Raw genomic sequence first — 10,165 nt, 5'->3', positions numbered from 1 at the left:
GTACAGGAAGTCATTGATGGAAAGTTCAAACACTCATAAAGCAATCCTGTAAATTGTTTATAGATACAATGCACTGGACAAGTATAAAAAACACACAGGAGCTGGGCGTGGTGGCTCACGCCTGTAATCCCAGCACTTTGGGAGGCCGAGGTGGGCAGATCACGAGGTCAAGAGATCGAGACCATCCTGGCCAACATGGTGAAACCCCATCTCTACCAAAATTACAAAAATTAGCTGGGTGTGGTGGTGCACGCCTGTAGTCCCAGCTACTCGGGAGGCTGAGGCAGGAGAATCACTTACCTGGGAGGCGGAGATTGCAGTGAGCTGAGATTGTGGTATTGCACTCCAGTCTGGCAACAGAGTGAGACTCCGTCTCAAAACAAAACAAACAAACAACAATAACAAAATAGGAAAGTTATAGGTATCTCCCTTGAGCTCCATACTCGTGTACTAAACTGCCTATTCATCATCTCCCTTTGGATGTCCAATAGGCTTCTCAAACATAATGTGACCAGCACTGATTGCCCGATCCTCTCCTCCTGCGTACCTGGTCCCTTTGAAGTAAATGGCAGTACATGACAATTCCCATGTGGCTGAGGCAGAAAACTTTTTTTTAGAAAACATTAGATTCAGGGGTTATATGTGCAGATTTGTTACATGGATATATTGTGTGATGTTGAGGTTTAGGCTTCTATTGATTCCATCACCCAAACAGTGAACATAGCACCTGGTAGGTAGTTTTTCAACCCTTGCCCTCCTCCTTCCCTCCCACCTTTTGGAGTCCCCAGTGTCTATTGCTCCCATCCTTATGTCTGTGTATACCCAATATTTAGCTGCTGCTTATAAATGAGAGCATGTGATATTCAGTTTTCTGTTTCTGTGTTAATTGACTCAGGATAATGGCCTCTAGCTGCATCCATATTGCTGCAAAGGACACAGTTTCATTTATTTTATGGCTACATAGTATTCTATGGTGTACATATACCACATTTTCTTTGTCCAGTCAGAGTGATGGGCACCAAGGCTGATGTGATTCCATGTCTTTGCTATTGTGAACAGTGCTGCAATGAACATGCGAGTGCATGTGTCTTTTTGGTAGAACGATTTATTTTCTTTTGGATACATACCCAGTAATGGGATTGCTGGGTCAAGTGGTAATTCTATTTTCAGTTATTTGAGAAATCTCCAAACTTCTTTCTACAGGAGCTGAGCTAATTTACAATCCCACCAGCAGTGTATGAGTGTTTTTTTTTTCTCTGCAACCTCGCCAACATCTGTTATTTTTGGCTTTTTAATAGGAACCAGTCTGACTGGTGTGAGATGGTATCTCATTGTGGTTTTGATTTGCATTTCTCTGATTAGCGATGTTGAGCATTTTTTCATGTGTTTGTTGTCCACTTATATGTCTTCTTTTGAGAAGTGTCTGTTTATGTCCTTTGTCTAGTTTTTAATGGGGTTGTTTGTTTTTTTCCTTGTTGATGTGTTTAAGTTCCTAATAGATTCTAGATATTAATTAGTCCTTTGTTGGATGCATAGTTTGCATCTATTTTCTCCCATTCTGTGGGTTGTCTGTTTACTCTGTTGATGGCTTCTTTTGATGTGTAGAAGCTGTTTAGTTTAATCAGGTCCTACTTGTCAATTTTTGGTTTTGCTGCATTTGCTTTTGAGGACTTAGTTATGAATTCTTTACCTTGGCCAATGGCCAGAAAAGTATTTCTTAAGTTTGATTCTAGGATTTTTATAGTTTATGGTGTTACATTTAAGTCTTTATTCCATCTTGTGTTAATTTTTGTATGTGGTAACAGGTAGGGGTTGAATTTCATTCTTCTGCATATGGTTAGCCAGTTTTCCCAGCAGCATTTATTGAGTAGGGTGTCCTATTGGGTATTCCCCATTGTTTATTTTTGTCCACTTTGCTGAAGATCAGTTGGTTGTAGGTGTGTAGTTTTATTTCAGGGGTCTCTATTCTGTTCCATTGGTCTATGTGTCTGTATTTATTTTTGTACCAGCACCATGCTGTTTTGGTTACTGTGCCCTTGTAGTATAATTTGATGTCAGGTAATGTGATGCCTCTGGCTTTGTTCTTTTTGCCCAGGATTGCTTTGGTTATTCTGGACCTTTTTTGGTTCCATATTGATATGGTTTGACTGTGTTCCCACCCAAATCTCATCTTGAATTGCAGTTCCCATAATCCCCACATGTCATGGGAGGGACCCGGTGGGAGGTAATTTAATCATGGGGGTGGGTTTTCCCCATGCTGTTCTCGTGATAGTAAGTTTTATAATATCTGATGGTTTTATAATGGGGCGTTCCCCTACACACACTCTCTCTTGCCTGCCACCGTGTAAAACATTCCTTTGCTCCTCCTTCACCTTCGACCATGACTGTGAGGCCTCCCCAGTCATGTGGAACTGTAAGTCCATTGAACCTCTTTTTCTTTATAAATTACCCAGTTTTGGGTATGTCTTCATTAGCAGAGTGAGAACAGACTAATACACATATGAATTTCAAGATTATTTTTTCTAATTATTTGAAAAACGATGTTGGCATTTTGATAGGAATTGCACCAAATTTGTAGATTGCTTTGGGCAGTATGGTCATTTTCACAATATTGGTTCTTTCAATCCATCAGCATGGAATGCTCTTCCATTTGTTTGTGTCTTCTCTGATTTCATTGAGCAGTGTTTTGTAGTTCTCCTTGTAGACACCTTTCACCTCTTTGGTTAGCTGTGTTCCTAGGTATTTTATTCTTTTTGTGGCTATTATAAATCGGGTTGTGTTCTCCATTTGGTTCTCAGCTTGAATGTTATTGACATATAGAAATGCTACTGATTTTTGTACATTGGTTTGTATCCTAAAACTTTACTGAAGTTGTTTATCAGATCTAGGAGTCTTCAGGTGAAATCTTTAGAATTTTCTAGGTATAGAGTCATATTGTCAATGAATAGAGATAATTCGATGTTCTTTCTTTTTTTTTTTCTGAGACAGAGTCTCGCTCTGTCGCCCAGGCTGGAGTGCAGTGGCATGATCTCAGCTCACTGCAAGCTCCGCGTCCTGGGTTCCCGCCATTCTCCTGCCTCAGCCTCCACAGTAGCTGGGACTACAGGTGCCTGCCACTATGACCGGCTAATTTTTTTTGTATTTTTTAGTGGAGACGGGGTTTCATCATGTTAGCCAGGATGGTCTCTATCTCCTGACCTCGTGATCCACCCACTTCGGCCTCCCAAAGTGCTGGGATTACAGGCATGAGCCATTGAGCCCGGCCTGATGTCCTCTTTTTTATTTGGATGCCTTTTATGCCTTTCTCTTGTCAGGCAGAAACATTTTGAGTCATCTTTGATTGTTCTCTTTACATCCCGCCCTCCATCTAATCCATTGACAAATCCATCTACCTTCAGAATATATCTATATTCTCCTCACGTATCACCACATCCACCATTACCACCATGGCCTAAGACACCATCACCTTTCACATGGATTCTTGCAAGAGATCAAGAAATTATTGCAACCAATCTCCCTGTTTCCACCCTTGTCCCCCTACAGGCTATTCTCAACACAACATCTGGAATAATCACTTACAATCTAAGTCAGATCGTATTAGACCTGTGCTCAGAACCCTCTGGTAACTCCCTCCCATCTCTCTTATTACAAAGGCAAATGAGGCCCCACAAGATCTGGTCTCCATCACTTCCCCAGACTCACCACCTACTCCTCCTCCTTCGAGCCCTCCACCCCAAACACACTGGCCTCCTTGTTATTCTTTATTCACACTAGGCACATTCCTACCTCAGGGCCTTTGCATTTGTTTCTCCCTTGGCCCTGAATGTCCTTCTTTTGAATATCAGCATCGTTTACTCCTTCACATCCCTTAGTATTTGCTTTAAACATCACCTTCTCCAGTAAAACCTTCCCTACCCACCACATTTAAAATAGTAGATGGGGACTGGGGGCAGCTTCTACCCAGGAAGTTTTGCCTGTCAGTCAGGGGAGGCTTCCTGGAAGAATGTCAGTCCTGTATCCACAGCAAAAGTAGCTTCTGGCCCTGACACACCTGATGGCTCCCCTGGAAAGATGGGTTGGGTGGGAGTGTGCATGTGAGAGCATGTACAGAACTGTGTGGAATGGGTAGAATTTGGAATGGAGGGGTATGGCTGTGTTTGTGTAACTCTGCGGGTAGCTGTGTGCAATACGCAGGAGGGAGGGGGGAAATACTTGGCTGGGGCCTTCAAGGTGAGTTCAAGACACAGAGGCCTAGGTAGCCCCTCAGATTTCATCTTTGACCTCAGGCGAGTGTACTTGTAGTGCTAGCCTAGCCAGATTCTCCCACGCACCACAGCGTCCCTTGAGGGGCCAGGAGGGCCGGGTGACTATTAGGCCGAGCATCTGAAGAGGTGAGGACGAAGCTTCAGGCATTTCCCCTCATGAGCCAAAGGAATGCCGGAGAAGCCCCAGAAGCCCCGAGAACAATGGGGAGTTGACAGCCCCTCTGAGGACTTCTGACGTGGGCCCTGAAGGGGGGCGCACAGCTGCCTGCCAGAACCTGCGGCAGGGGAGAGGGGTTGGCGAGGTTACAGAGGAGCCTCTGGAATCCTTGAAGGAGGAAACCGGAAGCAGCTGGGGATGACATTGACAGGCATTTCCCGCCTCAGGATGCCCTCCTGCTTTCTTCACTGCCGCTGCAGCTGCAAAAGCAAAGCTGCAGCTTCCCTCTGGCCTCAAATGGCAGGTCTTGAGGTTGGGAGCTGCAGGGCCCCAGTCAGACCCCCTACTCCTTGCCTCCTTCCCTCTCCCTGAGGAAGGCAGGCAGCCCCCACCCAACTCACCCTGCCTACCTTTTAGGCCTAGGGAAAGCAGGGGGAGATTAAGGCCATTGTACTTTTTTCTGTTTTTGTTTTACAGACAGGGTCTCTCTCTGTCACCCAGACTGGAATGCAGTAGTGCGATCATGGCTCACTGCAGCCTCGACCTCCTGGTTCAAGCAATCCTCCTGCCTCAGCCTCCTGAGTAGCTGGGACTACAGGCCTGTGTCACCACACCCGGCTGATTTATTTTTTGTAGAGATGGGGGTCTTGCTATGTTGCCCAGGCTGGTCTTGAACTCCTGGTCTCAAGTAATCTTCCTGACTCAACCTTCCAAATTGGTGAGATTATAGATGTGAGCTACCGTGCCAGCCAAAGACAACTGTCTGTAGCTCTTTCCCTGCCTGAACCCAGGCTTATGCTTCCTTTGCCAAAAGTAGGGCTGGTCCTGAGGGCATCTGGGCCTGGAAGGTGTACTTACCTTCTTGCTGTTTCACTGGGCCCACACCAGGGTGGGCTAACTGGGCATTGCTTAGCCTCCAAGTCTTCTATAGGTGCTTCAGCGAATAGCACCAGGCCCCAGGCAAATTGAGGCCTCTCTGTCTGGAGAATCTGTCTCATCTTAGTCCCCTGTTACATGATTCCTCCGTATTTTTTGCAGTGCAACACCCTCTAAGCATGCTCCCATTGACATAGGTTGTGATAATAACCTGTCCTCCAAATTTGTAGTAATCGTGGCCACTCCCTTAGTGAACCTTCACGTCGCTCAAGGTTTTAGCATAGGGAAGACAGGCTAAGGTTCCCAGCATAGAAGCAATAGTAACCTCCGCCCCCTTTGTTCTCCCATTTAAGAAGATGGGTCAGAGGGAAAGTGACTTTATTCTAGGGATAACGCCTCCCTTATTTGTAATAAGAATAATATTGAACCTAACCTCTTTTATGATGCAAAGTCACTTCTTTGCAAACTTTGATACTTTTTATTAGTAACACACCTTACAACTGATCTACCTCAACTCTGTTGTTAACAGAGATGGCCCCATCCAGAGCCTACTCTGGAATTCGATGGTATAAGAGGGTTTCCAACAAGTGGTTTTCCTGCAACTGCCCAAGCCGAGGTGGGGTGGTGGGGACTATGGGTCTAGATGGCAGGCAGCAAGGCCACCTCCTGGGCAGTGCACACAGCAGCAACAGCATCAGTAATCAATGATAAGAACACACGTCAGGAGATAGAGACACATGGAGGCCTTCAACATGAGAGAGGGAAAGGTGCTTACAGATCACATGGACCTTACTGTCCAGAACCATCACCATCAGCCACATGTGGCTATGGAGCACTTGAAACATGGCTACCACGAAACAGGATGTTGCCAAGGGTAAAACACACAATGGAATCTGAAGACTTTCTGTGAAACAAAAAAAAAGAATGTAAAAGATCTCACTAGGCCGGGCGCGGTGGCTCACGCTTGTAATCCCAGCACTTTGGGAGGCCAAGGCGGGCGGATCACGAGGTCAGGAGATTGACACCACGGTGAAACCCCGTCTCTACTAAAAAATACAAAAAATTAGCCGGGCGTGGTGGCGGGCGCCTGTAGTCCCAGCTACTCGGAGAGGCTGAGGCAGGAGAATGGCGTGAACCTGGGAGGCGGAGCTTGCAGTGAGCCGAGATTGCGCCACTGCACTCCAGCCTGGGGGACAGAGCGAGACTCCGTCTCAAAAAAAAAAAGAAAAAAAAAAATCTCACTAATACTTTTTATACTGATTACATGTTAAAACGATAATATTTTGGATATACCAAATTAAATTAAAAATATACTATTAAATATACATAATTACAAAGGGACACGAGGAATCTTCCGGGAATGTTGAATGCGGTTCACTCTCTTGATTGTGGTGATGGTTTCAGGGAGGTCTACATATATCGAAACGTGTCAAATTGTACACTTTAGATATGAACACCTTATTATATGTAAATTGTATCTCAATAACACTGTTTTAAAAATTCCTCAGTGGCTTCCCCGTGGCTACTCTAAAGGACAAAAATAACTAATTTCTTCAGTTTATTTTTTTCAATGTGGCTACTAGAAAATTTAAAATTGCATATTGCATTATTATCTATTGGACAGGGCTGGTCTAGTGATTCCAGTTCATTTTACAGATCATGAAACTAAGGTCCAGAGACAGGAAGGGCCTTACTCATATATTGCTTAAGGGCTGGCACCAGAATGCACAGGGCAAGACTACGTATGTTGGTAAAAAATGCTTAGATAAGCTCTGAAGAGTAGAAAGTGATACCTATCCCTGATTTAATACCCTTTATAGGTGCCAAGGCCTCAAGGGGCAGGGGAAGAATTTGGAGCAACTTTGGAAACCCTGGAGGGAAAGAGAGGAGCAGGGTGGAAAGGGGACAGAGGAGCCAGAGAGATGGGGGAAGGCTGTCCACTGTGTGAGGTGACCACATCCACCTCCCAGGATTTCATCCCACCAAAGATCTTTAGTAAATTCCACTACTCACATTTTCTTGGTGGGAACTGAGAAAGGGTCTAGTTCTGGTGCTTTGGTCAATAGTGTGAAAGCAGAGACCAAGCCCAGAGCTGCAGAACGTGGGTGGTAAGAAGGCCATGAGGATATAACTCTTCCCTCTTCCTCCACTCTAAGGGAAGGTGGCTTAGAGTGGGAAAAGGAAGGTGGCTTCAAGCTCAGTCTTTAAGCACTGGAGGACAATGGGTCTCACAGCACTTTAAGGGGTGCAGTAGCAACACTCACCCCAGGCCTGGCTCAAGAAAAGGTAGGCATGCCCCTCTGACCAGGCTCAGCCAAGGCGAAGCTGCCCATTTCCCAGAGGGCCTTGCTGAGCTTCACTGGCCAAACACTAAGCTCTAAGGCGACTGTTCATTCAAGGATTTCAATATTAATTCCTAACGCTTGGCAGAGTGCTTACTACGTACCAGATACTCTTCTAAGTGCCTTGCAAATAGTAACTCACTTAGAAATTCAAAAATATCTTGGGCTGGGGTCTTGACTTGCACTGTTCATGGCACAGAGGTAGAAGGGGGCTCAAAGCAATGTCATTTAGATCTCAAGGGGCATAGAGGGCCCTGATGACTCAGACATCCACTTGCACGATCAAAATTGTAAAAGTTAAGAAAAATATAATCAGAATGACTATAGCTTTATTTCCCATCTCCCACCCCTTGATTCAACCAAAAAGAATTAAGGAAGCTTCTACTACAGGCAAAGCCAACATCTACCTCCATGCTATGTGCTATGGTGTATACAAAAAGGCCATGGTCACTTGCAGCACACAGAGAAGTCATTTCAGCAAGAAGTAGCACCAGCAAAGAACAGAAATCAGATAATAGAGTAGTTAAAGGTATGTGGGGGTGCTAAGTCCTGCCTCAATGGATGGTGGATCTGACTCAAGGCAGTGCTGGCTATGTCTAGAATCTCTGGCCAGGAAGGAAAGAAGGGAAAGCAAGCAGGCAACATCTGGAGGCCCAAGTTCAGCAGCAACTGGGTAAGTCGTATGAGAAGGGGATCGGCGGGTTGCATTTTGAGGGAAGGGAATGTGTAGGCTTTGGCTCTTAGTTCAAGATTGATCTGGCTCTACTGTAGAGCCAGAATCCTGGGATTCAGGTGGGCATAAAGCAGCCCAGATCTGGTCCAGGATGCCTCATGGTTACCATCAGGGGACAACATGGCTGCTTGGCATATCCCTTCACTGTGTTCCCTGTTGACTTTGCCCCAAGCCTTGCCAGTGCTCACCAGGAAGGCCTGATAAGGGAGGAGTGACAGATCTATGTGAGCCAGTACCAACTGTGACACACATAACTCGCTGGCGAGGAGTCAAGTCCCTCACTTTCTGGTGGGGAGGCCAGCCAGGCTTAACAAGCAGCTGTGCTCTCCTCCTGGGTCGTGTTATCACCCTTTCAACTCCATTCAATCCTTCTCCCAGGATCTGTTGAGCAACTACTGGGTGTAAGGCCCTTTGGAAGTTATGGAAGAGTCCCAACCCTTGGGTAGCAGATACATATGCATACATTGTCATGATATCAGGCAGGTAGCTCCCCAGGAGAGATCCAGTTAAAAGGCTATGGAAAGTTAGAGGAGGGGGAGAACATTTCCACTGGGGTGGATCAGGAGGGATTCATTGGGGAGGTGGCATTTGAGCTGAACCTTGAAAGAGGGTAGGATTTCAATATTAATTCCTAATGCTTGACAGAGTGCTTACTATGTACCACATACTCTTCTAAGTGCCTTGCAAATAGTAACTCACTTAGGTCTTACCACAATCCTGTAAAGTAAGTGCCATTGTCACACCCTTTTAACAGACATGGAAATGGAAGCACAGAGAGGTTAAATGACGTGCCCAAGACCACATGGATGGTAAGCAGTGGAGCCCAGAATCAAACCTAGACAGATTCCATGCTCATCACCACTGTGCATACTGCCTCTTGGATGGGCAGAAATGGGGATGGGGGCAGAGTGGTCCGAGCAATAGGAATAGAATAAGCAAAGTCAGGAATGCAAGAAAACAGCCTACTTGTGGAAAGCGGGGATGCATCTGGTATGGCTGGAGTGTCTGCTGCATGAAAGGGAGTCAAATAAGATGGGGTAGAAAATAGGTGGCGCGGTGGCTGACACCTATAATCCCAGCATTTTGGGAGGTTGAGGTGAGTGGATCCCTTGAGATCAGGAGTTTGAGACCAGCCTGGAAACATGATGAACCCCCGTCTCTACTCAAAATACAAAAATTTGCCAGACGTGGTGGCACATGCCTGTAATCCCAGCTACTCGGGAGGCTGAGGCAAGAGAATCACTTGAACTCGGGAAGCGGAGGTTGCAGTGAGCCAAGATCACACCACTGCACTCCAGCCTGGGTAATGGAGTGAAACTCTGTCTCAAAATAATAATTAATAATAATAATAATAATAATAATAAAGATGAGGTAGAAAAGGAAGGTGGCTTCAAGCTCAGTCTTTAAGCACTTGAGGATGATGGGTCTCACGGCACTTCAAGGGGTACAGTAGCAACTGATTCAAGAAAAGGTAGGCATGCCCCTCTGACCAGGCTCAGCCAAGGCGAAGCTGCCCATTTCCCAGAGGGCCTTGCTGAGCTTCACAGGCCAGCCACTAAGCTCTATGGCGACTGTTCATTCGAGGACAAGAATGGAAAATTCATCATGCTCAAGGCAGGAAATTCCACAGTGAAGGCCTCTTGAGCTATATCATTGCAACAAGAGCCATTCCCCCGTGCAAGACAGGTCCCATTCCTGTTTTGTTTGTTTGGGGACTGAATGTTGTTATTCCCTGCTCTGCCTGTGTTTATGTTGGGGAACGTTTACCATCAGAAAACAAAGTCCAGGCAGC

The sequence above is a fragment of the Symphalangus syndactylus genome, chromosome X, assembly GCF_028878055.3.
Source record: "Symphalangus syndactylus isolate Jambi chromosome X, NHGRI_mSymSyn1-v2.1_pri, whole genome shotgun sequence".
NCBI classification, from domain to species: domain Eukaryota; kingdom Metazoa; phylum Chordata; class Mammalia; order Primates; family Hylobatidae; genus Symphalangus; species Symphalangus syndactylus.
This window is presented reverse-complemented; position numbering follows the sequence as displayed.